The sequence below is a fragment of the Oncorhynchus tshawytscha genome, linkage group LG10 (genome assembly GCF_018296145.1).
Source record: "Oncorhynchus tshawytscha isolate Ot180627B linkage group LG10, Otsh_v2.0, whole genome shotgun sequence".
NCBI classification, from domain to species: Eukaryota; Metazoa; Chordata; class Actinopteri; order Salmoniformes; family Salmonidae; genus Oncorhynchus; species Oncorhynchus tshawytscha.
Genome location: NC_056438.1, coordinates 40,251,974 through 40,266,959, shown reverse-complemented (window position 1 = coordinate 40,266,959; position 14,986 = coordinate 40,251,974). Strand labels below are relative to the sequence as shown.

General features: G+C 41.9%; 1 pseudogene; it reads left to right on the top strand.

The window, feature by feature from the left end:
* Nucleotides 1–14,986, top strand: part of LOC112235126 — a 227,264-nt pseudogene that overhangs the window by 106,617 nt on the left and 105,661 nt on the right.

The following is a 14,986-nucleotide window of genomic DNA, read 5'->3' as shown; positions in this document are numbered from 1 at the left end:
GTATTCATCGACCTGGCCAAGGGTTTCGACTCTGTCAATCACAACATTCTTACTGGCAGACTCGATAGCCTTGGTTTCTCAAATGATTGCCTCGCCTGGTTTACCAACTACTTCTCTGATAGAGTTCAGTGTGTCAAATCAGAGAGACTGTTGTCCGGTCCTCTGACAGTCTCTATGGGTGTACCACAGGGTTAAATTCTCAGGCCGACTCTTTTCTGTGTACATCAATGATGTTGCTCTTGCTGCTGGTGATTCTCTGATCCACCTCTAGGCAGACGACATCATTCTGTATACTTCTGGCCCCTCCTTGGACACTGTGTTAACTAACCTCCAGACGAGCTTCAATGCCATACAACTCTCCTTCCGTGGCCTCCAACTGCTCTTAAACGCAAGTAAAACTAAATGCATGCTATTCAATCGATCACTGCCCACACCTGCCCGCCTGTCCAGCATCACTACTCTGGACGGCTCTGACTTAGAATATGTGGAGAACTACAAATACCTAGGTGTCTGGTTAGACTGTAAACTCTCCTTCCAGACTCACATTAAGCATCTCCAATCCAAAATTAAATCTAGAATCGGCTTCCTATATCGCAACAAAGCATACTTCACTCATGCTGCCAAACATACCCTCGTAAAACTGACCATCCTACCGATCCTCGACTTCGGTGATGTCATCTATAAAATGGCCTCCAACACTCTACTCAACAAACTGGATGCAGTCTATCACAGTGCCAATCCATTTTGTCACCAAAGCCCCATACACTACCCACCATTGCGACCTGTACGCTCTCGTTGGCTGGCCCTCGCTTCATACTCGTCGCCAAATCCACTGGCTACAGGTTATCTACAAGTCTCTGCTAGTTAAAGCCCCGCCTTATCTCAGCTCACTGGTCACCATAGCAGCACCCACACGTAGCACGCTCTCCAGCAGATATATCTCACTGGTCACACCCAAAGCCAATTCCTCCGTTGGTCGTTTTTCTTCCAGTTCTCTGCTGCCCATGACTGGAACAAATTGCAAAAATCTCTGAAGCTGGAGACTCACATCTCCCTCACTAGCTTTAAGCACCAGCTGTCAGAGCAGCTTACAGATCACTGCACCTGTACATAGCCCATCTGTAAACAGCCCATCTATCTACCTACCTCATCCCCATACTGGTATTTATTTATTTATTTTGCTCCTTTGCACCCCAGTATCTCTACCTGCACATTCATCTTCTGCCAATCTACCATTCCAGTGTTTAATTGCAATATTGTAATTACTTCGCCACCATGGCCTATTTATTTCCTTAACTTACCTCATTTGCACTCACTGTGTATAGACTTTTTGTTTTCTTTTGTTCTACTGTATTATTGACTGTATGTTTTGTTTATTCCATGTGTAACTCTGTATGTGTCGAATTGCTACGCTTTATCTTGGCCAGGTCGCAGTTGCAAATGAGAACTTTTTCTCAACTAGCCTACCTGGTTAAATAAAGGTGAAATAAAAAAATAAACATTATGTGCCATTGGAACACAGGAGTGATGGTTGCTGATAATGGGCCTCTGTACGCCTATGTATATATTCCATAAAAAATCTGCCGTTTCCAGCTAGAATAGTCATTTACAACATTAACAATGTCTACACTATATTTCTGATCAATTTTGTTATTTCAATGGACAAGAAATGTGCTTTTCTTTCAAAAACAAGCACATTTGTAAGTGATCCTAAACTATTGAACGGTTGTGTATGTGTGTGCGTGTATATGGACAGTTGAAGTTGGAAGTTTACATACACTTAGGTTGGAGTCATTAAAACTTGTTATTTCACTTATAATTCACTGTATCACAATTCCAGTTGGTCAGAAGTTTTCATACACAAAGTTGACTGTGCCTTTAAACAGCTAGGAAAATTCCAGAAAATTATGTCATAGTTATGCTTGGAGGAAAAAGGGGGATGCTTGCAAGCCAAAGAACACCATCCCAACCGTGAAACACGGGTGTGGCAGCACCATGTTGTGGGGCTGCTTTGCTGCAGGAGGGACTTCACAAAATTTATGGCATCATGAGAAATGAAAATTACGTGGATATATTGAAGCAACATCTCAAGACGTCAGTCAGGAAGTTAAATGGGTCTTCCAAATTTACAATGACCCCAAGCATACTTCCAAAGTTGTGGCAAAATGGCTTAAGGAGAACAAAGTCAAGGTATTGGAGTGGCCATCACAAAACCCTGACCTCAAGCCTATAGACAATTTGTGGGCAGAACTGAAGAAGCGTGTGTGAGCAAGGGGGCCTACAATTCTGACTCCGTTACACCAGCTCTGTCAGGAAGAATTTTGGAGGAAGCTTGTGGAAGGCTACCCAAAATGTTTGACCCAAGTTAAACAATTTAAATGCAATGCAACCAAATACTAATTGAGTGTATGTAAACTTACGACCCACTGGGAATCTGAAATAAATCATTCTCTCTACTAATATTCTGACATTTCACATTCTTAAAATTGAGTGGTGATCCTAACTTACCTAAAACAGGGAATTTTTTTCTTGGATTAAATGTCAGGAATTGTCATACTGAGTTGAAATGTATTTGGCTAAGGTGTTTGTAAACTTCCGAGTGGCAGATCAAATGCAATCCTGGCAATATAATTAAAATATGCCACTTTGCAGGTGCTCTTGTCCAAAACGGTGAAAACATTTCTAGGATGTCTGTAATGATTCCTTTTGGAATTAAATCCATGACCTCGGTGTTTGCTGGTGCCATTCTCTTACCAATTGATCCTTCGCTAAGCCCTACCCCCTTGGTTACTGTTGCAACCTCTGACAACATTTTCCCTGGAAGCCACATTCTAACCACATGCAAAATCCCCTCACAATGGTCTCAAACTGTGTTTTTAATACAACAGGCTCTGCATTTCAGGAATCACAGTAGCAAATACCCCTGGTGCCCTCTTCAATTATTTAGCCATTTAAACAATTTGTTTTCGCATGAAAACTATTTTGTAATGCCCACAATGGCTTTCATGTGTTTCAAACGTGATCTTGTCCGAGACTTTGGAGTCGACCACAGTTGCTATCCATTGGAGCACTGCGATTGGTTGGCCAAAATTCTGGGGCAGATCTTAGCGAAGGGTCAATTGAGCCAGGCAATATCGAAGAACCACAAAGATAAATGTGTGTATTGGTTATGTCATTCACTGGCTCTGTGCATGACACCTCAAATTCAAGTACTGTGATTAGAGCTGCCAAATTCCCATCAAAATATAATCTTTGTTGTTTTGAGAATGAACCATCCTCTGTCTCATCCACAGCTCCAGAGCTTGAGCCATAATGTGATCTTCACCCTGGACTCTCTTCTCAAAGGGGACCTCAAAGGAGTTAAGGGGGTAAGTTGTTGCTGTATTGGATAGAATCCACGACCTCATCACGTCCTGCCAAGTTAATAAGAGGCTGTCTCTTTGCAAAGATTTACTGACCCATAACATTATTAAACCTAAATCTGAAAATCTACATAGTAAATCTCAGAAGTACTAGTCAGTGGGTTTTTCACTCTGGCTTTCCTTTAATACACAGTCCAAAATAAATATGTCCTATTTTTGACTGCCATTTCCTGATGTCATCCCCAAAATTCTGCTGGGCCTTTTTTCTTGTTAATGCATGAGTGTACATCAAATTGTATTAGTCACATGCACCGAATACAACAGGTGTAGACCTTACAGTGAAATGCTTACTTACGAGCCCCTAACCGACAATGCAGTTTAACAAAAATATGGATAAGAATAAGAAATAAAAGTAACAAGTAATTAAAGAGCAGCAGTAAAATAATAATAGCGGGACTATATACAGGGGGCTACCGGTACAGAGTCAATGTGCGGTGGCACTGGTTAGTTGAGGTAATATGTACATGTAGGTAGAGTTATTAAAGTGAGATGATAACAAATGCAAATAGTCTTCGTAGCCATTTGATCAGGTGTTCAGGAGTCTTATGGCTTGGGGGTAGAAGCTGTTTAGAAGCCTCTTGGACCTAGCCTTGGCACTCCGGTACCGCTTGCCGTGCGGTAGCAGAGAGAACAGTCTATGACTAGGGGTGGCTGGAATCTTTGACAATGTTTAGGGCCTTCCTCTGACACTGCCTGGTATAGGAGTCCTGGATGGCAGGAAGCTTGGCCCCAGTGATGTACTGGGCTGTTCGCACTACCCACTGTAGTGCCTTGCGGTCGGAGGCCGAGCAGTTGCCAAACCAGGCAGTGATGCAACCAGTCAGGATGCTCTAGATGGTGCAGCTGTTGAACCTTTTGAGGATCTGAGGACCCATCCCAAATCTTTTCAGTCTCTTGAGGGGGAATAGGTTTTATCGTGCCCTCTTCACGGCTGTCTTGGTGTGCATGGACCATGTTAGTTTGTTAGTGATGTGGACACCAAAGAACATGAAGCTCTCAACCTGCTCTACTGCAGCTCTGTCGATGAGAATGGGGGCGTGCTTTGTCCTCTTAATGATGGCAAACTTAATGATGGTGTTGGAGTCGTGCCTGGCCATGCAGTCATGAGTGAACACACGCCTGAGGGGCCCCTGTGTTGAGGATCAGCTTGGCAGTTGTGTTATTACCTACCCTTAACACCTGGGGGTGGCCCGTCAGGAAGTCCAGGATCCAGTTGCAGAGGGAGGTGTTTAGTCCCAGGGTCCTTAGCTTATTGATGAGCTTTGAGGGCACTATGGTGTTGACCGCTGAGCTGTAGTCAATGAATAGCATTCTCACATAGGTGTTCCTTTTGTCCGGGTGTGGAGTGCAATAGAGATGGCATCATCTGTGGATCTGTTGGGGTGGTATGCAAATTGGAGTGGGTCTAGGGTTTCTTGGATAATGGCGTTGATGTGAGCCATGACCAGCCTTTCAAAGCACTCACATCGGCTGTGGAGAGCATGATCACACAATCTTCCAGAATAGCTGGTGCTCTCATGCATGTTTCAGTGTAATTTGTCTGGAAGTGAGCAGTTTAGCTCGTCTGGTAGGCTTGTGTCACTGGGCTGCTCTCGGTTGTGCTTCCCTTTGTAGTCTGTAATGGTTTGCAAGCCCTGCCACATCCAACGTGCGTCAGAGCCAGTGTAGGACGATTCAATCTTAGTCCTTTATTGAAGCTCTGTCTGTTTGATGGTTCATCGGTGGTATAGCGGGATATCTTATAAGCTTCCGGGTTAGAGTCCCACTCCTAGAAAGCGGCTGCTCTAGCCCTTAGCTCAGTGCGAATGTTGCCTGTAATCCATGGCTTCTTGTTGAGGTTTGTACGTACCGTCACTGTGGGGACGACGTCATCGACACACTTATTGATGAAGCCAATAACTGATGTGGTGTGCTCCTCGATTCCATCTGAGGTATCCCGGGAAGCATATTCCAGTTTGTGCTAGCAAAACAGTCCTGTAGCTTAGCATCGGCTTCATCTGACCACATTTTTATTGATCTAGTCACTGGTGCTTCCTGCTTTAATTTTTGCTTGTAAGCAGGAATCCCGAGGATAGAATTATGGTCAAATTTGTCAAATGGAGGGTGAGGGAGAGCTTTGTATCCATCTCTTTATGTAGAGTTAAGGTGGTCCAGTGTTTTTTTTCCTTTGGTTGCACATGTAACATGCTGATAGAAATTTGCTAAAACAGATTTAAGTTTCCCTTTATTAAAGTCCCCTGCTACTAGAAGCGCCTCCTCTGGGTGAGCGTTTTCTTGTTTGCTTATAGCGGAATACAGCTCATTCAATGCTATCTTAGTGCCAGCCTCTGACTGTGGTGGTATGTAAAACAGCTATGAAAAATACAGATAAACTCTCTAAGTAGGTAGTGTGGTCTACAGTTTATCATGAGATACTCTACCTCAGGTGAGCAATAACTCGAGACTTCCTTAGATATTGTGCACCAGCTGTTATTTACAAAAATACATAGTCCGCTGCCCCATGTCTTACCAGACGCCGCTATTCTATCCTGCCAGTGCAGCTTATAACCAGCCAGCTGTATGTTGATAGTGTTGTCATTCAACCACGACTCTGTGAAGCATAAGATATTACAGTTGTGAATGTCACGTTGGTAGTTTAATCTTACGTGTAGGTCATCAGTTTTATTGTCCAAAGATTGCCCATTTGCTAGCAGATTGGAAGGAAGCGGGGGTTTATTTGATCGCCTACGAAATCTCAGAAGGCAGCCTGCCCTCCGGACCCTTTTTCTGCACCTCATCACGCAAATAACAGGGATCTGGGCCTGTTTCCGAGAAAGCAGTATATCGTTCGCGTAGGCCTCGTCAGTATCGTTAAAGGAAAAAAAGTATTCTGCCAGTCTGTGGTGAGTAATCGCAGTCATGATGTCCAGAAGTTATTTTTGGTCATAAGCTGCAACATTTATGTAAAAAAAATAGTTACAAACAACACTAATAAACACACAAAAAAACACAATCGGTTGGGGGCACATAAGTCTGCCTTCTTCTCCGGTGCCATCTTAAATCCGTTTACACAAATGTTTTGTGTACACAGAAATGTATTGTCGCGAAACAGAAAATACATTAATCAAAACTAAAAGATACCGTAAAACTGGCAAATTCCAGCTTTGCAGACCTGATTATGGGGAGTTTCTCCCATTCTTCTCTGCAGATCCTCTCAAACTCTGTCAGGTTGGATGGGGAGCGTCACTGCACAGCTATTTTCAGGTCTCTCCAGATATTCAATCCGGTTCAAGTCCAGGCTCTGGCTGAGCCACTCAAGAACATTCAGATACTTGGCTGTATGCTTAGGGTTGTTGTCCGTTGGAAGGTGAACCTTCGCCCCAGTCTGAGGTCCTATGTGCTCTGGAGCAGGTTTTTATCAAGGATCTCTCTGACATTGCTTCGTTCATCTTTCCCTCAATCCTGACTAGTCTCCCAGTCCCTGCTGCTGAAAAACATCCCCACAGCATAATGCTGCCCCCACCATGCTTCATCTTAGGCATGGTTCCAGATTTCCTCCAGAAGTGACTGTTGGCATTCAGGCCAAAGAGTTCAATCTTGAGTTCAATCTTGGCAAACTCCAATTGGGCTGTCATGTGCCTTTTACTGAGGAGTGGCTTCCGTCTGGCCACTCTACCATAAAGACCTGATTGGTGGAGTGCTGCAGAAATGGTTGTCCTTCAGCAAGATTATCTCATCTGCACAGAAGAACTAGAGCTCTGTCAGAGTGACCATTGGTTTCTTGGTCATCTCCCTGACCAAGGCCCTTCTCCCTCGATTGCTCAGTTTAGCTGGGCGGCCAGCTCTAGGAAGAGTCTTGGTTTTTCCAAACTTCCATATAAGAATGATGGAGGCCACTGTTCTTGGGGACCTTCAATGCTGCAGACATTTTTTGTTACCCTTCTTCAGATCTGTGCCTCTACACAATCCTGTCTCGGAGCCCTACGGACAATTCTTTCGACCTCATGGCTTGGTTTTTGCTGTGACTTAAAGTTTTTGCTTTGCCATTATGGGGTATTTTGTGTAGATTCATAAAGTCAAGGGGTGAAAAAGTCAATCTTTCTGCTATCTAAATCATTTCAGAATGCACTGTCAGTCAGTCTGGATAAGAGTCTTCTTCTAAATTACTAAAATGTCATGGAAATGTAGAACAACAATGACCAAATACATTTGTTAAATGTCTGATTTTATTGCCTTTTGTACAGGGATTTAGGCTTGAAGGTTACTTTCGAAATCCGTACCTAGTTACCTGTCCAAAATTGTAGTCAGTAACTTAACTTTTGGATTGCCCATACTCAGGCAGCTGATTACATTCCATTTCTTTTAGATTACTTTCCCCTTTAGAGGCATTAGGAAAATACACAAATGTATTTTACCAATTGACATCTATTGCAGGATAAATCAATGTTAAAGTTTGTATATCTGGCCATATGTGGATGTAAAGATTTTCCTTTATTGGTTGGTTATGGCTTGGCTACTTGGCTACTTCTAACCCATCACTTTCTACTTCATATAGTATGGTTAAATTAAATCTTCACATCAAACCAAAGTCTATCAGAAATCGAGTCAGTCCAATAAATGTTATACTTCTTGATCTTCAAGAATAGGACTTGGAAATATGTACGTATAGATTAGCCAAATTGTTTTACCTGAATATGATTTTGTTGTCATTTGGGCCAATTGATTGGCACATCCTCTACCCCTTGATTCCATTCGCTCCGTTCCAGCTATTATTTTGAGCCGTTCTCCCCTCAGCAGCCTCCACTGGTTTGATTCCATTCGCTCCGTTCCAGCTATTATTATGAGCCGTTCTCCCCTCAGCAGCCTTCACTGGTTTGATTCCATTCCATTTGCTCCTTTCAAGCTATTATTTTGAGCCGTTCTCCCCTCAGCAGCCTCCACTGGTTTGATTCCATTCGCTCCGTTCCAGCTATTATTATGAGCCGTTCTCCCCTCAGCAGCCTTCACTGGTTTGATTCCATTCCATTTGCTCCTTTCAAGCTATTATTATGAGCCGTTCCCCCCTCAGCAGCCTCCACTGGTTTGATTCCATTCACTCCGTTCCAGCTATTATTATGAGCATGAAATGTTAACTGGTAGTCTTACTTGAAAGAACTGTATAATTATTATTTGTATCAATTGGGTGGTCATTGTTTTACCAACTGTGCCACGACGTGCTGCAGCAGTAGGCACAGTTGTTATTTGACCAGGTATATTGACCGAGTTGGTATTTGACCAGGTATATTGACAGAGTTGGTATTTGAAAAGGTATATTGACAGTTATTATTTGACCGGGTATATTGACAGTTGTTATTTGACCAGGTATATTGACACAGTTGTTATTTGACCAGGTATGTTGACAGAGTTGGTATTTGACCAGGTATCTTGACAGAGTTGGTATTTGACCGGGTATGTCTACAGAGTTGTTATTTGACCAGGTATATAGACAGTTGTTATTTGACCAGGTATATTGACAGTTGTTATTTGACCAGGTATATTGACAGTTGTTATTTGACCAGGTAATATTGACACAGTTTTTATTTGACCGGGTATATTGACACAGTTGGTATTTGACCAGGTAATATTGACACAGTTTTTATTTGACCGGGTATATTGACACAGTTGGTATTTGACCGGGTATATTGACACAGTTGGTATTTGACCGGGTATATTGACACAGTTGGTATTTGACCGGGTATATTGACCGAGTTGGTATTTGACCGGGTATATTGACCGAGTTGGTATTTGACCGGGTATGTTGACCGAGTTGGTATTTGACCGGGTATGTTGACCGAGTTGGTATTTGACCGGGTATGTTGACAGAGTTGGTATTTGACCGGGTATATTGACACAGTTGGTATTTGACCGGGTATATTGACACAGTTGGTATTTGACCATGTATATTGACACAGTTGGTATTTGACCATGTATATTGACACAGTTGGTATTTGACCATGTATATTGACACAGTTGGTATTTGACCGGGTATATTGACACAGTTGGTATTTGACCGGGTATATTGACACAGTTGGTATTTGACCGGGTATATTGACACAGTTGGTATTTGACCGGGTATATTGACACAGTTGGTATTTGACCGGGTATATTGACACAGTTGGTATTTGACCGGGTATGTTGACACAGTTGGTATTTGACCGGGTATGTTGACACAGTTGGTATTTGACCGGGTATGTTGACACAGTTGGTATTTGACCGGGTATGTTGACACAGTTGGTATTTGACCGTGTATGTTGACACAGTTGGTATTTGACCGGGTATATTGACACAGTTGGTATTTGACCGGGTATATTGACACAGTTGGTATTTGACCGGGTATATTGACACAGTTGGTATTTGAAAAGGTATATTGACACAGTTGGTATTTGAAAAGGTATATTGACACAGTTGGTATTTGAAAAGGTATATTGACACAGTTGGTATTTGAAAAGGTATATTGACACAGTTGGTATTTGAAAAGGTATATTGACCGGGTTGGTATTTGAAAAGGTATATTGACCGAGTTGGTATTTGAAAAGGTATATTGACCGAGTTGGTATTTGAAAAGGTATATTGACCGAGTTGGTATTTGAAAAGGTATATTGACAGTTATTTGACCGGGTATGTTGACAGTTGTTATTTGACCGGGTATATTGACACAGTTGTTATTTGACCGGGTATATTGACACAGTTGTTATTTGACCGGTATATTGACACAGTTGTTATTTGACCGGGTATATTGACACAGTTGTTATTTGACCGGGTATATTGACCGAGTTGTTATTTGACCGGGTATATTGACCGAGTTGGTATTTGACCGGGTATGTTGACACAGTTGGTATTTGACCGGGTATGTTGACACAGTTGGTATTTGACCGGGTATGTTGACACAGTTGGTATTTGACCGGGTATGTTGACACAGTTGGTATTTGACCGGGTATGTTGACACAGTTGGTATTTGACCGGGTATGTTGACACAGTTGGTATTTGACCGGGTATATTGACACAGTTGGTATTTGACCGGGTATATTGACACAGTTGGTATTTGACCGGGTATATTGACACAGTTGGTATTTGAAAAGGTATATTGACACAGTTGGTATTTGAAAAGGTATATTGACACAGTTGGTATTTGAAAAGGTATATTGACACAGTTGGTATTTGAAAAGGTATATTGACACAGTTGGTATTTGAAAAGGTATATTGACCGGGTTGGTATTTGAAAAGGTATATTGACCGAGTTGGTATTTGAAAAGGTATATTGACCGAGTTGGTATTTGAAAAGGTATATTGACAGTTATTTGACCGGGTATGTTGACAGTTGTTATTTGACCGGGTATATTGACACAGTTGTTATTTGACCGGGTATATTGACACAGTTGTTATTTGACCGGGTATATTGACACAGTTGTTATTTGACCGGGTATATTGACCGAGTTGGTATTTGACCGGGTATATTGACAGTTGGTATTTGACCGGGTATGTCGACAGAGTTGTTATTTGAAAAGTTGTATTTACAGAGTTGTTATTTGACCAGGTATGTTGACAGCTATTATTTGACCGGGTATGTTGACAGAGTTGGTATTTGACCGGGTATGTTGACAGAGTTGGTATTTGACCGGGTATGTCGACAGAGTTGGTATTTGACCGGGTATGTCGACAGAAAATGCATATCTTGTACACCAATAACCCAGGGAAGAGTTTCAGGGTAGAGGATGTGCCAATTTGAAAGCTATAACAAAAAAAATGGGTAACACTTTACTTGACACACAGCGTCATAACACGTAATGACACGATCATAACCATGTCATAATATGTCATAACACTGTCATTTACATATTTTGAGACATATATTGTGTGTTAATTAACATAAACATATTGTTGACACGTAGGCTATGGTGTAATGAAATGTTTTGCTTTGTGTGGTAGGTTTTGTGGGTTTTGACACTATTACTTAGGTGTCATAACCAGCCATAAAATAACGCAATATATGTCACAACAGGTCTAAATATGTGTCATGACAGTGTCATGACCATATTATATGAGCTACCAAAAAGTGTTACCCAAACAATTTGCAGCTCACGATATGTTTATATATTTTTTAAAAGAAAAAAGAAAAAAAGAAAAAAGAAGCCGTTTGACAAGACATGGAAGGACTATGAGGCGAAGTTGTAAGTTTGCTTTACTGTACATTTGTGTGCGTGCATATGCTTGTGTAAGTCAACTTACATGTTTTGTATTGTATTCTCTGTGACTGTATTTTGAATGTGATCCTAACCTTGAGTGGAATTCTGGATTTTTCCCCCAGCACCAAAATTGAGAAAGAGAAGAGGGAGCATGCTAAACAACATGGGATGATTCGGACTGAGATTACCGGAGCTGAGATTGCAGAGGAGATGGAGAAGGAGCTACGTCTCTTCCAGTTACAGATGTGCGAGGTCAGTGAGTTTGTGTGCTTGCGTGTGGATGGGATAATATGTGCACATACTTTCTCTCATGCTCTTCTTTAGCTTCTCGCTCTTCCTCCACTCTCTGTGACTGAACAAAAATATAAACGCAACATGTGTTTTTCATATGCAAAGAAAGCTTATTTCTCTAAAATGTTGTGCACAAATGTGTTTACATCCCTGTTAGTGTGCATTTCTCCTTTGCCAATATAATCCATCCACCTGAGAGGTGTGGCATATCAAGAAGCTGATTAAACAGCATGATTATTACACAGATGTATCTTGTGCTCTGGAGAATAAAATGCCACTCTAAAACGTGCAGTTTTGTCACACAACGCAATACCTCGATGTCTCAAGTTTTGAGAGTGTGTGCAATTGGCATGCTGACTGCAGGAATGTCCACCAGAGCTGTTGCCAGAGAATTGAATGTTAATTTCTCTACCATAAGCTGCCTCCAATGTCATTGGCAATTTGAATGCACAGAGATACCGTGACGATATCCTGATTCCGCAACCGTCACCTCATGTTTCAGCATGATAATGCCGTCCTTATTTCGCAAGTATCTGTACATAGTTCCTGGAAGCTGAAAATGTCCCAGTTCTTCCACGGCCTGCATATTCACCAGACATGTCACCGATTGGGATGCTCTGGATCGACATGTACAGCGGTTCGTCCTTTAAAAGTTGCAGCATGCTGCGGCGCAGCTTGTTTGGTGCCGCAGAATTCTATGGCACGTTACTTAAGTGTGAACCACTGGTACCATTAATGCTAGTTAGTGCTAGTTTGACCACCAGAGGGCATCTTTGAAAGCATTTGGTAGCCTTCAATAGTGCCTGTATAAGAGAATGCAGGCACACGGGAGACCGGGGTTCAATTCCCCGACGGGCGGGAAGGAGTAGGCTGTCCTTGTAAATAAGAATGTGTCCTTAACTGATTCCATGTGTATTATTTCATAGTTGTGATGTCTTCACTATTATTCTACAACGTAGAAAATAGTAAATATAAAGAAAAACCCTGGAATGAGTAGGTGTGTCCAAACTTTTGACTGGTACTTGCTTAATTGATTTAATTAATTAATAGTATGGTGTTTCTATTCTAAGAAAAACCCTCTGGGTTTCCGTTAAGATGGAACGGAAAATATGGCAGTGTACAATTTGACGGTCGGGGATACAGTAGTGTGTTATGTAGCTAAAGAATCCCTGTGTCGTGCGGGCACGCGGGAGACCGGGTGCCCGGTCTCCCGCCTTGCCTTGTAAGTAAGAATTTGCTGCTTTTCCTTCACTCTGCTGTCCAACTCATCCCAAACCATCTCAATTGGGTTGAGGTCGGGTGATTGTGGAGGCCAGGTCATCTGATGCAGCACTCCATCACTCTCTTTCTTGGTCAAATAGCCCTTACAAAGCCTGGAGGTGTGTTAGGTCATTGTCCTGTTGAAAAACAAATGATTAGCCCCTAAACCAGGTGGGATCGTGTATCGCTGCAGAATGCTGTGGTTGCCATGCTGGTTAAGTGTGCTTTGAATTCTAATAAATTACCGACAGTGTCACGAGCAAAGCACCCTCACATCAACACACCACCTCCTCCATGCTTCATGTGGTGGGAACCACGCATGCAGAGATCATCCGTTCACCTACTCTGCGTCTCACAAAGACACCTCTGAACAGTTGATGTTGAGATGTTTCTGTTACATTAACTCTGAAGCATTTATTTGGGCTGCATTTTCTGAGGCAGGTAACTCTAAAACTTATCCTCTGCAGCAGAGGTAACTTTGGGTCTTCCATTCCTGTGGCGGTCCTCATGAGAGCCAGTTTCATCAATCATAGTGCTTGATGGTTTTTGCAACTGTTCTTGAAGAAACTTTCAAAGTTATTGAAATTGTCCAAATTGACTGGCCTTCATGACTTAAAGTATTTGATGGACTGTCATTCTCTTTGCTTATTTGAGGTGTTCTTACTATATTATGGACTTGGTCTTTTACCAAATAGGGTTATCTTCTGTATACCACCCCTACCTTGTCACAACACAACTGATTGGCTCAAAGGCATTAGGAAGGAAAGACATTCCACAAATTAATTTTTAACAAGGCTCATCTGTTAATTGAACTGCATTCCAGGTGACTACCTCATAAAGCTGGTTGAGAGAATGCCAAGATTGTTCACAGCTGTCATCAAGGCAAAGAGTGGGTACTTTGAAGAATCTGAAATATGTTAGCAATTTATATTATTCTTCAATAACGCAAACTCCAAAGGAAATCAGGGGGAGAAAAATATGTTTATTCAGAGAGGACAAATCAAGATGTTATGCTGGGAGTCAGATGTTCAGTCTCCCCCTGTCCTCAGCTTGCCCCCCCAGAACAAAGGACAGGATGCCACTTATAACCCCCCACCCTAGTCTGGGGTTGACCAATCAGAAGTGCTTGCTGGACAACTTGGCCAAAGGCCAAATAACAAGTATCCCACTTCCAACAATTGTTTACAGACAGATTATTTAACTAATTCACTGTATCCCACTCCAAACTCTACAATTCTAGTTATCTATGGGACTGATACCAGTGTGGAAGAGCTGGTCATGTCTAATAGTTATCTACTCACTACTTTAGTTGTGTCCATAGATCTTCACTCATTACTTTAGTTGCGTCCATACTTTCCTGTTCAACTATATCCATGTCCCATAGATCTTTACTCATGACTTTAGTAGCGTCCATAGTTTCCTGTTCAACTATACCCATGTCCCATAGATCTTTACTCACTACTTTAGTAGCATCCATAACTTCCTTGCTAATGGGATACTGTTTTGTGCAAGGTGGGGCAACAGCTGTCAAGCACACTGATTCCATATCCAAAGTGCCACACTCATTTTTCTCCGTAGTCCGAATAGCATGGTTCTGAACTATAGTTTCGGTTCTGTCAGAAGTTTACATACACCTGAGCCAAATTAATTTAATCTGGGTTTTTTTCACAATTCCTGACATTTAATCCAGGATTTGTGAAAGGCCTTGTTTTAGGTTAGTTAGGATCACCACTTTATTTTACGAATGTGAAATGTTAGAATAATAGTAGAAAATTATTTATTTCAGTTTTTATGTCTTTCATCAAATTCCCA